At 36.5% G+C, this 24,218-nt stretch overlaps 1 long non-coding RNA gene across 2 annotated transcripts in view; it reads left to right on the forward strand.

The window, feature by feature from the left end:
• Positions 1-24,218, forward strand: part of LOC140598567 (uncharacterized) — a 308,814-nt gene that overhangs the window by 239,102 nt on the left and 45,494 nt on the right. For both annotated transcript variants that reach the window (XR_012001017.1, XR_012001019.1), the window contains one exon: positions 3,860-3,922. This is a non-coding gene — a long non-coding RNA (uncharacterized lncRNA). The remainder of the gene's footprint in view (positions 1-3,859; positions 3,923-24,218) is intronic.

Below are 24,218 nucleotides of genomic sequence, written 5' to 3' on the forward strand. Positions count from 1 at the left end.
TTCTCCCTCTGCCTATGTCTCTGCCTCTCTCTGTATATCACGAATAAATAAATAAAAATATTTAAAAGAAGCAGATGATGAATGCCTGAAGGTGAGAAAGAGGGATTGACCTCAGAAAGGCATGAGGAAACATTTATGGTGAGAAAATGTCCTGTATTTTGACTGTAGTAGTGGTTACCTGACTGTGTACATTGCCAGTATGTATGAAATAGATACTTAAAATGGGTTAATTGTATGTAAATTGTGCTTCAAGAAAGTTGTTAAGAAATAGATGTGAAGAAAAAGGAAGAGAATATAATATAGAGGACAGGAGAAAGAAGATATTTTCAGACTCATCTTTGTAAATAGGCTGTGACAGTCGACCTCGTGGAAGTGGACGTGGATGCCCAGGGCTGGAGGTGATTGGCAGGTCTGATATTTGTCTTGGGAAAATCCGTTGGCAGTCGCTATTTTTACACAGCCACTTGTTCCTCGTGGGGCCAGTCAGAATTGTCTCAAAGATGATCTGGCAACTCCTACATCCTTGGGAGCTATCATGTAGGAATCCAGAGGCTCCTTTCAGAAAATATGAATAAAGAAGAGGTAAAAGGTTTAATGCTGCTACTAAGTTCCAGAACTAACAAAAGAGAGTCAGACAGCAATGTCTCCTCAGACTCAGAGATGCCCCACCAATATTAGGAATGACCTTTTGGAATTTGCTCATTAGCTGAACAGATATTCAGTGTTTCTTTCCTCCTCAACCCACTTTGGGAGCTTCTTGACATAAAACAATGTGAACTAATGATCTGAGGACTTTCATGCATGCTTAGCATACACAGTTTTGCCAAGAATGGTAAGCAAATGGTGAGAAAAAAGCCAAAGGGGGGCAGCCCTGGTGGCTCAGTGGTTTAGCACTGCCTTCAGCTCAGGGTGTGATCCTGGAGACCTGGGATCAAGTGCCACGTTGGGCTCCCTGCATGGAGCCTGCTTCTCCCTCTGCCTATGTCTCTGCCTCTCTCTGTGTCTCTCATGAATAAATACATAAAATCTTAAAAAAAGAAAGCCAAAGCAAGATAGCTCCTGCCATGGAGTTAGAAGAAGGAAGGGAGCTTTGAGAAAAGAGGTTTAGAATTGACTTAAAAAAAAAAAAAGGATTTAAAACTAGACAGTGCAAATCCAGGCTCAGTCGCTTGCTAGCTCAGTTACCTTGAATCAGTTACTTTCCTTTCTGAATCAGTTTCTTGGTATAGAAAATGGGACAATACATCTATTTATAGTTATTATGAGAATACAAAAGTATTGTATTAGTGCCCCAGGGTGGTTGACAAATTACTAGAAACTTGGTGACTTAAAAAAGTGAGAATTTATTCTCTCACAGTTCTGGAGGACAGGTTTCCAAAATCAAGGTGTTGGCAGGGCCACACTCCTTCTGGAGATTGCAGGAGAAAATCCCTCCTTGTCTCTTCCAGTTTCTGGTGGCTGTCAGCATTCCTGTGACTGCAGCATTCTAATCAGGGCATTCTCTTTGTCTTTCTGATCTCCCTCTGCCTTTCCTCTTATAAGGACACCTGTCTTTGTATTTAGGCCCTCCTTAATCCAGGATGATTTTACTGCAAAGTCCTTAATTATATCAGTAAAGACCCTTTTTTCAAATAAGGTCACATTCAGAGGTTCCAGGTAGACATATCTTCTAGGTGGAGTGGAGACACAACTCAACCCACTATGTGTACTTCTAGAAAGAGCACAGTGTCGGCTTAGTACGTGGTAGCTATTATGCTCATGATTTTATTTTTATAATTTCATAAAGGCCAAAGAAGTAACTTCTGTAACAATTATTTGAATGCCTCAAATTTCATGTAGTTCTATTCCTGTGGGCACAATAATGTATCAAGACAAATGATTTCTGAAACTAATGAAAAGTCTATAATTAATTAGCCCCTTTCCCAATACTGTGATAGTGTTTCTCTCTTGCCTTCTTTTAATGATCTATGTAGCCTCAAATTCTCCCAGAAGGGATGAGCATTAGGACATACAATCAGTATTTTTATTTTACACATTATTTTAAAGACAAATATTTATGGAACAATTATTATGATGATAACAGTGAATTGGAAGGCAGTATACAGAGTGTAAGATCTGATAATCTGGGAATTTGCTCCTGCTCCATGGAATGGAAGGGGCTAATAATCTGTTTAGGGTCTTTACGTCCAATATCTTATTTACTCATCTATTAAGCTATGAGGTACTTGTTTTCATTCCACTCTCCACACAGACTGTCTCAGAGGTGAAGTCACCCAAGGTGACATAAGTAGAATGAGTGGCTTGGCCACTAGCTTAAGGGACTCCCCTACATATGGAACTTCAAGTATAATAGAGGAGACGTTGTAAGCTCATTATCCCACCCCCCTTTTCAAATCAAAAATGTTAATTATGTGCCTCTGAAACGCAATAGCATTTGAAGGTAAGAGTCCAACGAATCTCTGATGTGCTAAGCAGCAGGATTCTGTGGAGTGGTTCAAAATCCAAAGAAGCTTTTTATGCCTCCCCCTTTTGGTAGGTTTAGTAGCGAAATCTTTTCTCCCTCAGTGTCCCTTTGTAGTGATATACAGGCTCGGGATTTTCTATAGATAACACAACACAAGATCAAAATGTGCAGAAGTAAAATAAATGGCCTATGAGCATCATCTGCTGTCCGTGGGCAGCGCGTTGGCAGCGATTCCGCTTGCCTTCCTGCAGACTTGACAGGCATCCTGCTCCCTCACGGTGAAGCGGCTGCACAAGCAGCTTCGGGTGATTAAATCTCAGTCTTTCTGTCAGGAAACTGCCTGTGATGTCTTTTCTCACAACTACTTATGTCTCATTACAAGCCTCCTTTCTTCTACTGTGGATTCGACTCTGTCTTTGTGAGGAAAAGTGCTCACGCCGCACGTCTTGCTTTCACATCCCTTACCTTTAGATTCCAGGTGACAGGATGCTTGATTTGCTCATTCACAAAGAAGCTGAAAACAGAAGAAAATCTCTCTGAAAACACTGGAGCTTGCACATGCATTTCTAGTCTAAATATGAAGGCTTGAGGGTTTTCCTCCCCAGTTGATTATGAGTACACATTGTTGCTCTGTTTTCACTGATGTTTTCCAAGCAAAGATTACATTTCAAAGAGGATATGTAGTGGATTTGTGCCGTCTTTTAAATGTATAAAAACATGAGATTTACCAACAGATTTAGAGAAGTGATCCAGCACAAGCATAAACTTATCTTCTCAGATAAATATTGTAAAAAATATATGCATATATTCAGCTTGGTATTAAGAACAGGCATTTGGATGGAGGTGATTTGTGAAAAAAAAAAAAAAAACCCCAAGACCCAAAAAAACCATGAAGGTCATGAATAATACTGAGCTGAGGGTTAGCCTCAAGCATCATCTACATCGCTCAGGAATGGATATATATTTTTAAAGAAAAAAACAAAAGTCACAGAAATTGAAACGGCATCCGTCATCCCTTCCTGTAGTTTGCTTTCATTTCTTTCTTAGTTCCATTGATAAATTGTTGTGATGTTTTTCTCAGATGAGTCAGTTCAGGAATTAATGAAGTTGAATGTCAAGTTTATCCTAAAACAAAGCTAGTAGTATATGGCTTTGGGTTAAGTTCCCTAGAAGCAGAGCTTGAGACGGAGATTCAGTTACACATCTTTTTTTTTAAATTAAAATATAGTTGACACACAATGTTGCATTAGCTTCAGGTATACAAGATAGTGATTTGACAAATCTATTTGTTATGCTGTGCTCGCCACAAGTGTAGCTACCATCTGTCACCATACAATGCTACTACAATACCGTTGACTATTTTCCCTATGCTGAGGTACTTGTGTTTTATTGTAGGAGTGGGGTTCAAGAAAACCCTCTAAGGCAGTGACTGAGACAGAATGGAGGGAAGAGAACTGAGTAAGTATGGATATGGTTCTCAGGTAAAGCTCAGGGCTGGCCCAGCATACAAGGGGTGGATTCAAGAGCATAAACTATAATACAAAGTAGACCTTCCCTCTAGGGGAGGAGGATGGCTTACCATTATTCATTGCTGTGTGTCTTCTGTGTGGGGCCGGATGGTGAGGTGGGGACATAACTTTCCTTAGCTCCCATCAGCTAAGGCCAAGTCACTGAGGGAAGATGCATCTGTGAGCCATTATAAGCCAGCACTTTCAGTGGCTAGAGGTGAGTGTGCTGGCCCAGGAAAGGGTTTTGGACCGGCACTCCACTGTCTTCTACATATAACGTGTAGGGTCTGTCATACTAAAATAATGTGTGGGTATGTGTGTGCACACTAGATTATAGCCAGAAAGGACCACACATCTTTAAACATAATGGCTAAAATTTAGCCCCTTGGTATTTAATTCTATGAGCAAATGAACTCATCATTATTTAAAATGCAGGCACCATGGCATAGTTAATCCAGCAAACATTTCATCTCACCCTGTATTAATTAATAGATTACTGTTCTTTTCAGAGCTGGGTAAATTTAGTTGAAAGAAATGGATTCGAATGACACATAAATAACTTCAATTTGAACCTAAGATGCATGCATAAAAGATAATACAGTGGGAGCTTTGGGCAGTCAGAGAAATGGAAACTTGGCAAAGTAATAGCAGCCTCATTGCTTTGGGTCAGGCTGTCCTCTGTGTGTCTATGTGAAAATATCTGCACAAGCATCATAAAGTCATAGATCAATTTGTAGCTTATTAGTTCCATATTTTAACTCCCCAGAGCTCTTATTACATGCAATTAATCAAGACAAGATTATTGTACTTCTAATTAGTATTAAATATAACAAAGACGTTTAGCAAACATAGGTTGGAGGAAGTAGATAAGCTAAAACTCATGATCAAGTACCGTGTTATGTATCAGACATTCAAGACTGTGGGGCGCCTGGGTGGATCAGTCAGTTAAGCCTCTGCCTTCAGCTCAGGTCATGATCTCAGGGTCCCGAGATGGAGCCCCACATTGGGCTCCCTGCTCTGCTGGGAGTCTGCTTCTCTCTCTCCCTCTGCATCTCTCCCTGCTCATTCTCTCTCTCTCTCTCTCTCTCTCAAATAAATAAATAAATAAATAAATAAATAAATAAATAAAACCTTTTAAAAAAAGTTCAAGACTGGAAAGGGTTTGCCCACAAGCTAACCAGTGAATATGTAGGTTAGTTAGATTACACATAGTCTCTGTGAGCTGTAGATAAAGCATCCATACTGTATATCACTACAACTGTGTTTCTTCTTTTTTAAAAAATATTTTAAGAATTTATTAGAGACGAGAGAGAGAGAAAGAGAGAGAGGCAGAGACACAGGCAGAGGAAGAAGCAGGCTCCATGCAGGGAGCCTGATGTGGGACTCAGTCCCAGGATTCCAGGATCATGCCCTGGGCTGAAGGCGGCGCTAAACCGCTGAGCCACCCAAGGATCCCCCCTACAACTATGTTTCACTTCCTGTGATACACTTTCAGAAATTAGGGTTTTTTTATGTTAACAAAAGAAAACATATGAAAATTTTCATAATAATAACCTTACAAATAAAAATAAAAAGTAGTACTCTTGCCAAAAAAAAAAAATAGAGTACTATATGCTAATTGTTTGATATTTAGGTTGATTCCAATTATTATTGTTATTGTTCAGTAACAATGTAATGGCCACACATATATGAAACTCTCCCCTTTATTTTTGATGATTCTATTGTCTTTGCCAAAGGGTACATCAATCATTTTTTATTTTCTGCTTTATGGTTTCAGGGCTTCTGGGAAAAAATTACAATGAAAAGAAGCACACCTAAATATTAACTGTTTTTATGATGATGAAATTCATCTGTTACTGGTGTATGTGAATATGTATGTGGTATTAAGTCCAGGCATCAAGAGAATTGAGCAGTTTTCCTTAATTTTCTAGCCTCCAGATGTTATTACTTTTTTTTTTTTTGAGTTTTCTGCTACTCAGAGATTTTAAAAAGCTGTTTAATCATAGAAAATAAACTGAGAGTTGCTGGAGGGGGAGTATGGGGTAACTGGGTGATGGACATTAAGTAGAGCATGTGATATAATGAGCACTAGGTGTTATATAAGATTGATGAGTCACCGACCTTTACCTCTGAAACTAATAATACACTATAATTTAATTAATTGAATTTAAATGTAAAAAAGTTTCTCCCTCAAAAAAAAAAAAAAAAGAGCTTGTTTAAATTACTATCTATATTAGGAACTTTACTTGGAGGTAACCTTTTAAGATATGTATTTCAGTTTCTTTCATGATTTTTCACTTAATTAAATTCCTTAGATCAGTTTTAGAACTTTTGTTCTTTCCTACCAAAATGTCTATTATATTAGAATTTTCAAGTTTATCACATTACTGTACATTATATTCTTTTAAAATATAAACAACAAATCTGTAGCAAAACCCACTGTCCTTTGTACCGTCTATCCTCTTTCTCATTCTCCATTTTGTTTCTTGTTTCTCTTTTTCTCTCATATTTATTTTTGGTTCTCTCTGCTTTGGTGATTTCAGGATTAAAACAAAATTAATGTTCAAATGAAAAATTACTAAGTTAGATCCAGATTTTACCCTTCTTGTACCACTAAAATTTTCTGGAATCCAATAAGCCCTTTTTGGTTTGAAGAATCTGATATTCTTTAAGTTAGAAAAATTTCATTCTATCAAGCGTCTGAATATTATTCTTCCATTTGGACATCTGTAATTCCTAGCTTAAAATAATATCTTACTTATGTTTGTTCTTATCTTCTCTCTCTGCATTCTGAATTAGTTTTGTGTTTTTCTCTTTCTCATTATCAATTTCATTTTAGGCTGTGTTTTTATTTTCACAGCCTTCAATGAACATTTAAATTGTCATTGAATTTTAAATTCCCTTTTTTTCTTTTTCATGAAATTCTACTTTTATCTATGATTTTTTTCTTATATTATCTTTAAGGCTAAGTTTATTGAATTTTATCTTGCTTTTAAAAAATGTCAGGAATGTCAAAAAAGACTTGTTCTTTAAATTTTTTTTTTTATACTTTTCTTGAAGGAAGTCATTTTTGTAGATGTGATCTTTATTTTTGCCTGTGTCTTTAGGGCAATGTTCCTTGCTCTTATAGAATAGTAGTTTTTCTATTCCGTATTTTCATCCTTATTACTCATCCTAGGGGTGAGAGCTACCTAGATTTAGCATTAATGAATGGTCTTGGCAAAGCTGATTATATGTCCTTTAACCTCCAAGTAATAATAGTGGCCTTATGTCCTGAATGTAATTCTGAAAATCAGGTTGATAGCCTTTTCTCTATTATATGCAATGCTTACTGGGCATTTCTCTACTCTGGGTCTAATATATTGAAACTAGATTGGTTTCCTCCTACCAATTCTGGGCTTCTCTGATTTGTTTAAGAGTTAGGGATAGCACATTACTGCATTCTCCAGCCATTCTAGTCTCAGGACTTGTTCATTCTTTGGCCCTGTTTACAGTACCTTCCCATTGGGCTTCTGGATCTCAGAATGCTATAAAATTTTTTCTTTCTCCCTTTCACTTTTGCTGGCCAGCTGAAAGCAGTAATCTTTGTTTATAAATAATGACTGTGTTGAATTTTACCTGAACCCTTGCTCCTGAAAATCAGTAACAACATAAGGAATACACTCTTTACCCCGTTGTGTGTTATGGGAAGTGGCTTGCTACAACTTATTCCCATATGATTTAGATAAGTCTTATAGATGCCCCCTTTAACTACCAACAAGGTCAGATATAGATTCTCCAAATTTCTATTCTTTGCTTCACAAATGGTGAACTGGACTATTTTGTCTCCACTGTTCATTCAAAACAAAATGGTCGTTAACCAAAGTTTGGTAAGTGTCTCTTCTTCTCTCAGGCCTCTGAACTTTGACCCACTCTCAGCCGGAGCCACTCCTCCTCATGGGAGCCTCCTCAGAATAGACCAACCTCAGGGAAAAACACTCTCTCATCTAAGATCTATTGTCTGATCCTCTAACCCTTGGTATCCCACTTCCCCACACCCAGTTTGTTCTAGCCTTGTTTATTCCTCACTATAAAAGAAAAGCCCTCTTCTACCTAACTTTTGAGATGCTTTCAAATCTCACCGTTGGGATGTTCTACCGAATGCAAGAGTTTACTGTATAGTGAGAGGTTGGGTATCCAACTATGTTCTTTTTTTTCTACATGGATATCTAGTTTCACCAGCCCAACTTGTTGAAAAGACTATTATTTCTCCATTGAATTGAATTGGCATCATTGTAAAAAATCACTTGACCATAAACGGAAGGGTTTATTTCTGGACTTAAAAGTCTATTTCACCGATCGATACGTCTATCCTTATGCCCGTACCACACTGTCTTGACTTCTTAACTTTGAAGTAACTTTTGAAATCAGGAAGTATGAATCCTCAAACTTTATTCTTTTTCAAGATTATTTTGACTATTCTTGTCCCTTGCACTTCCATTTGAATTTTAGGATAAGTTTTTCAGTTTCTGAAAAAAAAAATCACCTGGGGTTTTGATAGGGATTACACTGGATGCATAGGTCAATTTGGGGAATATTACCATCTTTAGCATCCAGCTTTACTTATCTTTGATGGAGGGAAGTAGTCTTCTCCTCTCCTTCTTTTCAGGAGCTGAGTTTCACAACACTCTTGTATCTTTCTTCAAAAAATTATTCCCACATAGTTCTCTTGAGTTTCCATGCTTTTATATACCTAATCTGGGTCAGAGACTTCTGCTTGAAGGGCTCAAGAATCATATAACTGGATAGTATAGTTTGGATTCCCCCTGAAGCAGACCCTGAGATAAGGATTGAGTGAAAGTAGTTTATTTGGAGAGAATAGAAAATATCAGCAGGCCTTTGGGGTGGGCAGAGAAGCAGAGTGGATAGGAAAGTAAGAAAAGGAAGGCAGGTCTCTAGAAAAGAAGATATACTATTGAAACAGCTATGATGATGGAGCATTGAAGCTTACTCTCATGGGGAAGCTGAGAATTTGTAGAAAATGCATGCCTCAGCATTTTCCCACCAGTGGGGTAAGAGAAAGATGATATTTAAGGCACCAATGTTGGTTGAAGAATGCTTCCTTCTAGCAAGAGAGAAAGAAAAACTGTGTTAATTTTCTGACACTTCAGGTTGCTGCACATGTGAGGAAAAATGCTCTGTAGAGATCTAGAATAAGCCTCAGAACACAGATGCAGATCCTGGCATTTGAAAATTTTCCAGATAACACTAAGTTGAAAGATAAGAGATATGGATGGGGACACTGAGAGTAAGTATTTTCTGCAGTCTATGACTTGCATGTTTAGGCTCCATTTGTGTCAAGGCAGTGGCTGGTAACAAGTTCTTTTTAAAAAATATTTATTTATATTCACTTTTTAAGTGGGGGTGGCAGAGAGAGTCCCAAGCAGACTTTGTGGCCATGTGGAGCCCAGTTCAGGCACATATTGAGATCACAACCTGAGGGAAAATCAAGTCTGATGCTCAACCAACTGCATCACACAGGTGCCCCTGGTAACAAGTTCTTAAAAAATAAGGACAATATAAAGATGGAACATCCAAGATTCTAAGATATATGTTTTAGTTTCTGCTATGGCCACAACTGCTATTTATTATTTTTCTTCTAGATTTCCTTCTAGACTAACATTCTGGATTATCCCATACTCTCACCTAGCATATCTGCCAACCTCTGTCTTTTGTCCAGTGGAGTTAACACAAACAGACTATAGCAGATACCTTGTCCACATCTTCTGGGGTCCTCTCATAATTTTTTATACATGCCACATCTCAGTCTGCTTTCACATCCAACAGTCAATACTTCCATCACTTTGGCACTGGGCTACCTGATGAAGCTGCTGGAACTCACTTGGCCTACAGACAAGCAAACTCAGAAGTACATGGGAATTTAAAACCACATGGGGGCAATTCTTAGCCATTGAGGTTCAAGCATGTAACTACTCCAGTTCTCTTACCCTTGCTAAGTTGCATGGTGAGATGTTACATACACTGTCTCTTATGGGATGGCAAGTTTCTTTCTATTGGTCTTTGCTTGATATCATACTACTGCTTGGGCTTCTTCCCTTTATCCACTTCCCTACTAGTTTTTCCTAGGAACATCTCCTGTTTAAAGAAATTTTCATAAGAATTTTTGTCTCTCCTTCTGAAGAAACCCAGACTTAGACCTTCATCCTGAGTGGTTGGAAGCCCAAATTACTTTGCCCATGTCAGGCTGTGTGTCAGACAGTTGCACAATTAGGGTTGAGAAGCAACAAGCAAACCAGTCAAATTCCTGAGTTCTAGAAACACTAATTCCTTCACCACTGTGAAACAATAGCACTATTCCCCCATGATAATCAGGGTTATTTTCCCTTGTCAATGTCATAAATCTGGTTTTTAACCTGCTGGTCTACTGGCATAAAAAGTTCCAAATGACTGAATAAAAGCCTAGCCCTAAGTTGAGCTTAGTGGATGCCTTAGTATGCTCTCTCCTACTTCTAAAGCAGGTAACTGAGTGAGAAGTGTCACTTCTTTCTTGGTTTAAAGTATGTAGAACATATTTTTTTTTCTTTTTAAAGTCAATCGGAGAAGGACAAACATTATATGTTGCCATTCATTTGAGGAATATAAATAATAGTGAAAGGGAATATAAGGGAAGGGAGAAGAAATGTGTGGGAAATATCAGAAAGGGAGACAGAACATAAAGACTCCTAACTCTGGGAAATGAACTAGGGACGGTGGAAGGGGAGGAGGGCAGCGGTGGGGGTGACTGGGTGGTGGGCACTGAGGGGGGCACTTGACAGCATGAGCACTGGGTGTTATTCTGTATGTTGGTAAATTGAACACCAATAAAAAATAAATTTATTAAAAAAAGATTTTATTTATCTATTCATAAGATACACAGAGAGAAAGGCAGAGACATAGAGACACAGAGTGAGAAGCAGGCTCCCTGCAGGGAACCCAATACGGGACTTGATCCCAGGACCCCAAAATCATGTCCTGAGCTAAAGGCAGACACTTAACCAATAAGCCACCCAATATGTCCCTAGAGCATATCTTTTTAAAGATTTTTTAATTTGAGAGAGAGAGAGAGTGCAAGCAGTGGGGAGGGGCAGAGGGAAAAGGAGAGAGAATCTCAAGCAGACTCCCCACTGAAGGCGGAGTGCCGTGTGGAGCTTGATTCTATGACCCATGAGATCATGACCTGAGCTGAAACCAAGAGTCAGATGCTCAGTCAACTGAGCCACCCAGGTGCCCCGTATGTGTAGTAATGTCTCAACATTGTATGATATCATCTCCAAGCTAATGCTTTAGTTGACTATTTCTGAGGCTGTTCTAAAGTTCTAAGAGGCAGCTGATTTTGGATAATGTGATAATTGTAGGAACAGTGAATCTGTGATCAAGAACTCATGATGTCACTTTTTTAGCTGAGAAAGTGGACCGTTGGTAAAAGATAATATACGCAGGATCCCGTGATGACAAATCAGACACCAGGTGAGCCCTTAAAATGCTTGGGATAAGTCAAGTGAACTGCAGGCAGGAAAGTCAAACCCAAATCTCTCTTCAGCAGTACTTTCCAAAAGAACTTTCTGCAATGATAGTGATATTCTACATCTAAGCTGTTCAGTATGATATCCACTGGCCATATGTGGCTATTGACACTTGAAATGTGGCTGGTATGCTGAGGAATTGTATTATGAATTATATTTCATTTTAATGTAGTTACATTTAGAATTAAATGGTTACATGTGTTTAGTGTCTATTAAATTGCAGAGCAAATAGGTCAATGGATTTAAACATCTTGCTAGTACATCTTATAAAATAATTTTGAAAGTTTATTTATTCTCATACATGTTTTAAAGTTAACACGAAAACCTTCTATTACATATTGAAAAGATATACACATATTATATATATGTAAAATACATAAACATATTAAAATTTTATAATAAAATGTCGATTTGTATCAGCCAAGGTCTTCTCAGTAGACAGAAGCCACACCATAATTTGAAAAGGAAAGTATAATACCGGAATTATTTTGGAAATTAACCCCTTATGAGATATATGGTTTCAAATATTTTCTCCCTTTCTGTAGGTTACCTTTTCATTTGATGAACTGTTTCTTTTGATGTACAGAAGTGTTTAAGTTTAACTTAGTCTTACTTGTCTTTTATTGCTTGTTTCCAGTACTTTGGTGGTGTCATAGCCATGAAATCATTGCCAAGACCAATGATATGAAGCTTTCCCCCATATTTTCTTCTAGGAATTTCTGTAAAAAAATGCCATTGGGATTTTGATAGTGATTGCATTGAATCTGTAGATTCTCTTTGGGTTAGCATGAATATTTTACCACAATTAATCCTTCTAATCCATGGACACAGGCTATCTTTCTGTTGTTTATATCTTAATTTTTCTCATCAATGTTTTATAGTTTTCAGTATGCAAGTCTTTTTTTCTTATTTAAGTTTATTCTTAAATATTTTATTCTTTTTGATGCTATTATAAATGAAATAATTTTCCTAATTTCCTGTTCAGATAGTTTATTATTACTGTAGAGAAATGCAACTGTTTTTTGTAGATTTTGTGTCCTGTAATAATAATGAGTTTATCTGATGAGAGGTTATTTTCAAAAATATATAAGGGAATTCTATATCTCAATAGTGAAAACAAACAAACAAAACAAACTAATAACTTGATTTAAAAACTGGGCTAAGAATTCCGATTGGCATTTCTTCAACATAAACATACAAATGGCCAATAGGTATATAAAAGGATGCTGGGCATCATTAATCATCAGGGAAATGCAAATTGAAACCATAATGATATAATTTCACATCTCTTAGGATGGCTATTATTAAAAAAAAAGAAGCCAAGTGTTGGCAAAAATGTGCAGAAATTGGAACCCTTGTAAGCTTTTGGTAGGAATGCAAAATGGTGCAGCTGCTATGGAAAACAATATGGAGGGTTCTCAAAAAATTGAAAACAGAGCTACCAGCTGATCCAGCAATCCTACTTCTGGGTATTTATCTAAAAGAACTGAAATCAGAATCTCGAAGAGATACGAGCACTTCCATTTTTACTGCGGCATTATTCATAATAGCCAAGATGTGGAAGCAACTAAATGTTCATTGACAGATGAATGATAAAATACACACACACCATAGTTTGAAATATAATGAAATAATAGTCAGCCTTTAAATAGAAGGAATTACTTCCATTTGCAACAATGTGGATGAAACTTGAGGACAGTATATTAAGTGAAACACGTGCAGTTACAAAAAGACAAATACTGCATGATTCCACTTATATGAGGTAACTAAAATTGTCAAATTCATAGAATCAAAGAATGGAATGGTGGCTGCGGGTGAGGGCTGGGAGGGAGAAATAGAGAGCAGCTGATCAATGGATACAAAATTTCAGTTATGCAAGATGAATATGTTCTAGAGATCTGCTGCACATTTGCCCATAGATAACAATACTGTATTGTACACTTTAAAAATCTGTTAAAAAGGTAGATTCCATGTTATGTTCTTTACACAACAAAAATGAAAAGAGTGTTCTCAAAATGAAAGAAAAAATATATTGAAAGCCCTATATTTCAGTAACTAAAAAACAATAAAGATTAAAATGACAGAAATTTTCTGGCAAACTCATTGATTTTCAAGTTTAAAGAAGGAAACTTGCAAGCATCCAGAGAAAAAAACGCAAGGTCACTTAAAAAGGAAAACAGGAAGATGACTTTAGAATTCTCAGCAACTCTAGATGACAGATGACAACAGAGAAACCTCTATAATGTATAAAAGAGAAATAAATATAATTCAACATCTGTATGACCAGTTGACTTGTCATCCACTGTAAACACAAAATGAAGAGGAGTTTGACGTCCCAAAGCTCAGGAAATAAAGCATTTACCTACTCCCTGGTAAAATTTATACTGGTGAATAATGTCCATTTAATCAGAATTATAGTTAAATAATCACAGAAAATAAAATAAAAATATAAAATGTAATGCAAAAGGTATATTTTAAAAAATAAAGATGCTTAATGGGAGTAATAACTTAATTCTTAAAAAAACAAAGAATCATTAACTCTAACAGAATTTGGAGTAATGAGGAATTAGCTAATAAGTCTAAAAAACCCCAAAACATTACAAAATAAATGAATATCAGATATAATGAACATCATCTCCTGTCTCTGGGGTTGATATAGAGCACTCAGGGAAGAATTAATACACCCTACCTTACTCACCTTGGGCTGAGAACCAAATTTCTTTGGAGAGGGCAGAGCTGGGCTCACTGAATGGTGGAGAAATCAGTCACCGCCACTGGTGAGACTTGCTGGGAATCTGCCTAGGCTTCTGTGAGAGCCATTCATGGGGACATGCTGTGTCTCAGGACATGCTAAAATTAACTGGAGGAGGTGCCAGGGCAGGCTGCTGACTGCTGGCCACTGCTGGCCACTGCACCTTGCATGGAGTTGACCTTTGCAGGGGCTAGGTACTAAAAAAAAAAAAAAAAAAAAAAAAAAAAAATCACACCTTGCAGGAGCCCAATGCCTGAGAAATGGTGATCTGAAGGAACTCAGCATCAGAAAAATATTACTTTACAAAAACAAGAAACTGGGATCCCTGCGTGGCGCAGCGGTTTAGCGCCTGCCTTTGGCCCGGGGCGCGATCCTGGAGACCCGGGATCGAGTCCCACGTCGGGCTCCCAGTGCATGGAGCCTGCTTCTCTCTCTGCCTGTGTCTCTGCCTCTCTCTCTCTCTCTGTGTGGCTATCATAAATAAATAAAAATTAAAAAAAAAAACCCAAAAAAAAAAAAAAAAACAAGAAACTGTGAAAGCTGCACCCTATAGGACACGACACTGGAGAAATCATGCTCTGCAGTTGCTGAGTTCCTATGCATGGATGCGTGGAGGGAATCATGACATCAGAAGCTTGTCTGCTGGCAGAGCAGCACCAAACCATGCAGGTGCAGTGCCCATGTCAGAAGGAACAGTGAGGTCGTCACAAGCTGGGCCTGGGATCAGATTCTTACTGAGGGACTGCATGCCCTGGGCATGCAATTGGGGCAGAGAGACACTGGATGTCCCCATGCACATCAACTATAAGGTAGAAGTAGGGAAAAACCCCAAACAGCAGCACATTGGAACTGGGAAGAAAAGTCTCTCCCTTTTGCAATATTCCTTCTACTCCCTTGAATGTCATGCTTGCTGCAAAGGAGAGATCCTTAAAGGGTCTAAATCCATTATCACAGGAGAGATAGTGATTGTACACTGAGAGGCAATAAATTGATAACTGGCACACAGGTACTTTGTGACTTCAGCACTAAAATAAATCTGCAACCTCAACTTTTAAATGTATCTAATGTTATCTAAATAGTGTTGTGATTCTTCTACTATTTTCATCCATTTGTAAATCACTAAACTCATCAGAAATTTTGTCGTTTTTTAAAAATTTAAACTAGTATCTCCATTTCACCTCTGAACGATTTCACTGTATTTTTTTGCAATTATTTCATACTTCTCTGATACCAAATATGCTTGTGAACTGAAATTAAGTATTTAAATTTATTACCATAAGGTAGAATTCAGAAATTGCGAGATCCTTGTATTAGCAATGTCACCCAATTCTTTTTCAGTCCTTCCTGGTTAAATGCCAAATATCACATACTGATCTACAAACTATCTTTAATGTTTTCTCACCTGATGACTAGGTCTTCCAATTTGCTAAGACAAAGAACTAGAAATCACTGGTTTTGTGATCCAGTCACTACAGTCACTCACTTTTTAAATTTTGTTGAAGTACTCTAAAAACTCTTTACAGTAGACAACAAAGTTTCCAATTTTACCTGTTACTTTTTCACATAGAACCTTATATTCAAATATTGATAAAACTGGGATAAAATCAACCATATATAAAAAAAGAAATCAACCATATAAACTTAAAAATTGTATTATTTTTCCCATGAACAGTGAACAAAGATTTATATAGTCCTGCCAATGTCCAAATTTTCAGTGTCTTACAAAGTCATGACAGATGGGCAAAGAAGACACTTGAGAATCTTTATAAGTAGAGACAAGTTAATAATTTTATTTTATAGATTTATACAATTACATATATGAAATAGGTATATATCATTGTGCATATGAAATAATTATGCATATGAAACAATTAAAACAGCATGAGAGGGAATTGAGAGGGAAGACTTATTCAGGTAGCAGTGAAGGTGTTTTTCTCAAACACAGCTCATTACAACTCCAATTTCTCTTTGGGAATAAGGTGTACAACAACTGTACATAATTTTCTGACCTCCAGATTTTCAGAAGTCTTGACCTTGTATCTGTCAGAGATAAGAATTTAGCTACTCATGAAAGTTTTCTAGTCCCTTCCCCATGCTGGAGATGCCAGAAGAAAGGTTAGTTGGCTTGAAGACATCAATAAAAATGATCCAACTGAAGAACACAGAGAAAAAAGATTCAAGAAAAATGAACAAAGCCTCAGTGATCTGAGTAACACATCAAAAGTCTAGTACCTGGCTAAAGTCTCAGAAAGGTTAGGAGATATTTGAAGAAATAATAGCATAAATCTTGTAAAATTTGATGAAAAAATGAACTTACTGATCTCAAATTCTCAGCAAACCCTAAGCAGCATAAATACAATGAGGCACATCATAGCAAAATCATTAAAACCCCAAAATAAAGAGAAAATATTGAAAGCAGCCAAAGAAGAAAAGAAATATTACATAAAGGTAATGTTATAGATGATATCTGACTCCATATTAGGAACGATGGAAGGAGAAGATGATGGAACAGATTTATTCAAAACACTGAAAAATAACCTGTCAATACAGATTTCTCTATCCAGCAAAAATGTCTGTCAAAGCTGAGGTACAATAAAGGTATTGTTACGCAAATGCAAGCAGAGAGAATTCAATTCCATTAGACTTGCACTATAAGAAATTTAAGAAGCTAGTTATTCATTAAGCTGAAGGGAAATGACACAGATTGCAATTCAGATCTGTGGGAATAAAAAGCACCAGAAATGGGAATATGTGAGTAAATATACAAGACTGCATATTTCTTCTTTTCATTTCCATAAAAGGCAATGGGCATTTTAAAATGAAACCAAAAAAATTGTACTGGGGTTTTAGAGTGTACGCAGAAGTAAATGATGTTAAAATATCCTAAAGCACAGGAAATGGCAGGTATATGGAATTCTATTGCATGAGGGATTTATATTTGTAAAGTAGGAATTGTGAATAAAGTAATAATAATACTAACAGACTTTGATTAGTAAAGCATACATATAATTACATATATAGGAAACTAAATTATAAAAACACATATGGTGACATCATTATAGGAAATAAAATCAGACACTCAACATATTTGAAAGAAAACAAACTTGGGATAATTTTTGTAAAAAATTGCAAGATGGTGGATTTAAATGTAACTGTTAATAATTATTTTGTCTAAACATCCCAACTAAAAGGTAATGATTGTCATCCTGGATAAACAAGACCCAACTAAATACTAATGACATGAAAGCCGCATTATGTAAAGTGGTCCAGGTAGATTGAAAGTATAAGGATGAAAAAAAGGTACACCATTTGAACAGTAACATAACATAGAGCTAATATGGCTATATTTGTTTCAGACACAGTATTCTTCAACATAAGGATCAGGAAAACATAACAATCACAAATATGTATACATCTAGTAACAGAACTTCAAAATACATGAAGCAGATATTGACAGTTAATGGGAGAAATAGGTAATTCACAATGATAGCTTTCTTAGGATTTTAACATTCTTCTCTAGGTACTTGATAAAACAGGGATACTCCCTCCAAAAAAGTACAAATACAAATACAAATACCAAATCATTATGTTGTATAGCTGAAACTGCTATAACATTGTATGTCAATTATATCTCAGTTTTTTGAAAAGTTACGATATAAAAGATCTGAAGAACATTATCACCAAGTTGATATTTATGAAACAATACATTCAATAAGTGTAGATTGTAATTCTTTCCAAGTACACAATGAACATTCACCAATATATGCTAAACCACAAATTTCAGTAAAATTGAAAACATTGAATTCTTAAAGCTGTTCTCTAATTGCAAGCTAATTGAATTAGAACATTAAAAAATAAATTATATGAAACTCCAAGTATTTGGAAATTAAATAGCATACTTCTGAGTAACTTAATATCAAATAAGGCATATTAAGAGAAATGAGAAAATATGATGAGCTGAATGAAAATAACAATACATATCAAAATTTGTGACAATCAGCTAGCATAGGTCTTAGAGGGAAATGGTTATCTTTAAATACCTGTCTTAGAAAAGAAGAAACATTTAAGATGAATTATTTAAATTTCTACTTTAACAGATTAAAAAAGAAGATAAATTTAAATCTAAGATAAGAATAGGAAGGAAATAACAAAATACAAAATAGGCAACAGAAAATTAACATAGCTAGAAGTTAGGTTTTTTTTTAATTATCTGAAAAAAATAATAATGAGAAATTAAGACTATTTTTGTTAAGTTGATTTAAGAATGTTGGGCTGATGAAGCAAACAAAGCTAATAACTGTGGGCCAAAGCAAGACTTATCAAGAAAAAAACTAAGAGAAAATACTATATTCATATCACAAATAGAAAAAGATATCACTACAGATTCTATTAACATTAAAAAGATATTAAAGGGAAAAAAAAAAGATATTAAAGGGTTAATTCTAACAACTCTATGCCAATAATTGGAAAGCTTAAATGAAACGGGCAAATTCCTTAAAAAATACAATTTACTAAAAATGTCTTAGGAAGAAATATAAAATCTGAAGACCCCTATAGTGATTAAAGAAACTTAATTTGCAATCAAAAGCCTTTTTTTTCACACAAAAAAAACCCTCCAAAAAACCCCAAAAAACCTTTCCACACACACACACACACACACACACACACACACACACACACACAAAGATACAGATGGCTTCACTGGTGAATGCTATAAAACATTTAAGGAAGAAGTAATCCCAATCTTTCAGAAAACAGGAGGAGGGAACCAACCCTTTTATGAGACCAGCAGAATCCTGATACCAAAACCTAAGAAAAATTTGACAAAAAAGAATGTTACAGATCAATATCCCTCATGATCACAGGCATAAAATCCTCAGCAGTGCATTAGCAAATCAAATCTGGAATTATGTAAAAAAGAAAATACATTATGATTGAGTGGGGTTTATCTGGGAATGTAAGATTCGTTCAAAATTTGAAAAGGATGGATGTAATTAGCCACAGCCAACAGAATAAAAGAGAAAAAAATTATTTGATCATATCAATAGAAGCAGAAAAAGAATTTGATAAAATTCAATATCCATGCATGATAAACAGGAATAGAGAATGGACAGACAAGTAAGAATAGAAGGAATTTTCTTTGATTTTTATAAAGGATATCTACAAACAGTCTTATAGCAAAAATCATGTTTAATGATGAAAGACGGAGCACTTTTCCCTTAACACCAGAGAAAAAGGCAAGGATGTTTATTCTCATCACTTGCATTCAATGTTCTGGTGGAGATACTTGCTACTCGAATAAAGCAGGAAAGGGTGGGGAAAGCATAGAAACTGGAAAAGAAGAAGTAAAATTGACTTTATTTGCAGTCGTAGGAATTCAAAGACCAAACAACAACAACAAAAACAAACAAACCATGAATCCTACTAGAATCCTCTACTCCAAAATTCAGCACCAAACAACACAAAATACTTAGAGAAATAAATTTGGCAAGAGATTTGCTGACCTCTACACTAAAAATTACAAAACATTGTCAAGAAAACTTCAAAAAGATCTAAATAAATGGACAACTATATTTATGGATTAGAAGACTTAGTATTTTTAAGATGTCATTTTCCTTCAAATAGATCTATAGATCCACCATAATCCCAGTCCAAATAGCAGCATATTTATTTTTGTAAAATCTTTTCAACAAATGGTGCTGGTTATCCATATAGAAAAAAGCAAATTTCAATCTAACTCAAATATAGATATATTTGAAATTGATCATAGGTCCAACCAAAAAAAGTCAAAAAAGATAAAACTAGAAAAACCATAGGAGGAAATCTCACAATAATGGGTTAGGCAAAGATTTTCTGGACAGGACATAAAAAGCACTAATCATAAACTAATAAAAATTGGTATAATAAAAATTGGTACACTGGACTGAACCAAAATTTAGAACTTCAGCCCTTCAAAAGATAGCATCAAAAAAATGAAAAGCCACAAACAATAGTAATAGTACATACATTTGAGCAAGGACTTGTATCAAAAAAATAAAAATAATTCCTACAATTCAGTAATTTGATAAAAAGAATTTAAAGGACACAAGACTAGAACGGACACTTCATTGGGGACCAGTTAAAACTATGGTACCAGTGCTCCTCCTGTTATCGTGTGGAAGCTCAGTACCTGCAGAGGTTGAGGGCTGCCACTCTGGTTTCTCAGTCAGGTACAGATTCCTCCAATGCAGGACCCTGCACGGAATTCTGGGAAAACAAGTTCCAGATTAACCAAGCTGATACAAAACAAGCGATCTCAGTAGCCATGAATCACTATAGCTCTATTTTTAGTAGAGAGCAAACCCAAGCCTTACAATTTCACCCTCCAAAGCTTGAGAAAATTGGGGGAAGAAAATCTAAATTCATTACAGTTTTCTAAAGGGTAATTTTTCCACCTGATATTGTTAGCTGTCAAATTAACTTCTCTTACTTTATTTGCACACATGAAATTTATTCATAAAGAACTGTGCACGGTACACTGAGCAGCAGGATATTTCTAAAATCTCTTTGCATTCATGACTCAATTTTTTTCCTGTTATTTTACTTCCTTAGTGTTTATCCTCTTACTATTATTATGTATTTCTTGTAAATATATAATTACACACCGGGTTTGCATCTAGCTGAACAACCCTCTTTCAGTGGGGGAGAGAAGGGGCGATATTTATAAGCACAGCTACTGTTATTATGGTTTTCTTATGTGTTACTCTGAGGCCTCCCAGCTAGGGATGAGAAAAAAAAAAAAAGACACACCTCTCTTCATTATTCTTCTTGAGCTCCATAATGAATTTTGACCAAAAATCCCACCATTTTCTACCAGCTTTAAATGCCGGATATGACTTTTCTTAGGCAACTAATGAACAACTCTGACATATGAGTGAATTGCTGATAAGGATAACATTTATACTTAACCTGAAACTTTGTTTTTTTTCTGAGCTGCTTTCCTTTTTCAACATTTGTTAACACTGATCTCTTGCTCTATGAAGAATTTTAAAACGCAGGTTATTTTCTTTATTCCCTTGGTGATTCATTTAGTCACCAAATTCCATGAATATTTGTTTTTCTATTCAACATTCATTAAACCTTTACTAGAGCCTGAGAAAGAAATGAGTGAAGAGAGGAGAGAAGAAAGATGAGTATAACATGGCCACAATCCTTGCTTTCCACTCCTTCCCTGGCTGCTGGCTTCCTCCATGCCCTGTGGGGTCAAGTGTGGTTTGCTCTTTATATGAATCACCAGAGGGGTTCTCAGTGCCAATCAATCAAATTGAGGCTCCTTTCATACATCTTTAAAAAAAAAAAAAGACTTATTTATTTATTTACTTGTTTTGGCAGGGCGAGGGGTAGGGGCAGAGGGAGAGAAACCCAAGTGGACTCCCTACCAAGAGCGCAGCCCAGGGAATCTCACAACCCTGATATCATGACCTGAGCTGAAATCAAAAGTTGGTCACTCAACCAGCTGCCCCCCCAGGCAGCCCACCTTGTATACATCATAAGGCATCACTTTCTTTTCCCATCCCTTGCTTCCTCTGCAATGCCCCCACCCACAAATTTATTTTCCAAGTTTCCCCTCTCCCGCCAAATTTATTTCCCAGTACTCCCATGCAAAATCCAGTCTCACCTTGCCCTGTCACACCCTTCCTCTCTTCCTTAGTCCATTTGGTACAAGCCTGCCTCCCAGGCTTTGGCTTCTGCTAGTCTACTGTCGAGGGTGCTTTTCTTCTCTTCTCTTCATATCCTACCCATGTTAAAAATCCATTTTGAAATTCCTTATCCCATACACGAATTTCTGATTAGAAAACATTGTGTACTAATATAATTATATCAATCTGTTTTTCTCACTTTGTTTCATGGATGTATGTTTTCCTAACTAATTTGTTAATTAAACCTTATCTGCTTTTTATGCTGTATAACTGCTAGCAGGCTATTTAATTCACAGACAACTGCAATGTAGTGATTAGGAGCCCAGATTCCGAACCTCATACTGGATTTATATCTCAGCTACTTACTGTCTGATCTTGGGCAAGTTATTTAATTTCTCTGTGCCTCAGTGCCTTCATCTGGAAAGAGCAGATAATAGTGCCTCTCTCATGGGATTGATATGAAGATTAATGGAGTAAAAATACTGGCAAAGTGTTTAGAAATGTGACTATAGCAGAGTTAAATTGCCAAGTAAATATTAGCTATCGGTAGTAGTACTAAATAAATACTTGTTAATTGAAAACAGGCACATACACTATAATTAATAAAATATTTTTAAGAACAGAAGAATATATTGGCATGAGTGATGACATGAAGAAACTACTGATTTTGTAAAAAATATGTAGTCTTCAAAGTTTCTCCCTCTGTCATACTTACCTAGGTAAGCTCCCAATCCTGGTCAAACCATATTCTCCACCGACCATAACAATATCTGGACAGTCATGCTGACAGACCTTGGTTTACACTGATGAGCAGTAATATTTAGTCTACCACTAGTGCAATCCATGTTTTCCTTAGCCCATCCCCTCTTTTATTTTTTTAATGATTTCTTTATTAATTCATGAGAGACACAGAGAGTCAGAGACATAGCAGAGGGAGAAGCAGGCTCCCTGTAGGAGCCTGATGTGGGACTCGATTCCAGACCCCAGGATCACACCCTGAGTCAAAGGCAGACACTCAGCTGCTGAGCCAGCCAGGTGTCCCTAGTCCCTCCACGATTATTGTCCTTGACCAACTAGTGTATACCTTGTCTTTGCGTCTCAATCCTTTATCAGTTTCTCCTCCATCCTTAAGCTAAAAATCTAGCTTATCATAGTAAACAGACAAAACCTTCCATAGATTTTCACTAAAATGTCTCCCCACCTTCCTGCCCCTGACTTGAAAAGACTCTGCCCTCCCGACTGTTACTATGATAAGCAATTCATGTTCCTAAGATCAACCCCCTAAATGGCACACCAGATCTTGTTCCTCTTGACTATTTAGGAACCTCCCCCTAGCATTAATCCTCTCTCTTGCCTGCATGATTAATATTTTCCTCTCTACTGGGTCATTCTCATCTTCATACAAATATGCAGTTACTTCTCTCATCCTAAATGTCTTCTCCCGACCATCACTTCCCCCTCCGGCTGTGAGCCATTCCTTTGCTCCTTTACAGGAAAATTCTGAAAATTGTCTCTATTTTCTCTATTTCTTCTTCTCTTCTCCCTTTAACCTGATGTGAATAATCTTTTGCCGCCCCCTTCTCCACAGAAACTGCTCTTCTCAAGGCTATTAATGATCTCCACCCTCATAAGTTGACCAAGACAGGCTTTAATGTTCCCTATAGTTTGACTAAACTTTCCACAGGTGTCTTCCTGAGTATAGGCCCTGACTTCCCTTTGCTTAGAGCATTTACTTCAAAGAACTTGCAATTATAAACTTCCTCTTTGAGATGTAAGTCTTTTCCCAGCCTCTTGCCAGTTTTATAAACCAGGACTGTGTTTCTCAAGGACTGGGAACCATCCTTTTGAAATGGAATCATTAAGATACTGTCCCTGTCTCCCAGTCTCTGTAGGAGGGTAGGACCATGTTTGATAAGCATCAGTTAGCAAACACAGATGGCCTAATCGTAGGATCACGTCACCCATATCCTCTAGGACATTTCCAATAGCTCTTCCTGTTCTTAAAAACTGTTCTGTTTTTTTTTGTTGTTGTTGTTGTTTGTTTGTTTTTCAACAAAGTTCAATCCCTCTCTCCTACTGCAATAGTCTTGAATATCTTTCTTACCTGATTAACTTCGTCCAGTGCAATGGTCAACTCATTGCTTAACTTATTCAACTTGTCAGTAATATTTGGTATAATCCATCACTCCTGAAAAATTTTCTGGTTCTTCTTTATTATATAGGCTGCTATTTTATAGTCTCAGTTGCTTGTTT

The sequence above is a fragment of the Vulpes vulpes genome, chromosome 4, assembly GCF_048418805.1.
Source record: "Vulpes vulpes isolate BD-2025 chromosome 4, VulVul3, whole genome shotgun sequence".
Classification (NCBI taxonomy): Eukaryota; Metazoa; Chordata; class Mammalia; order Carnivora; family Canidae; genus Vulpes; species Vulpes vulpes.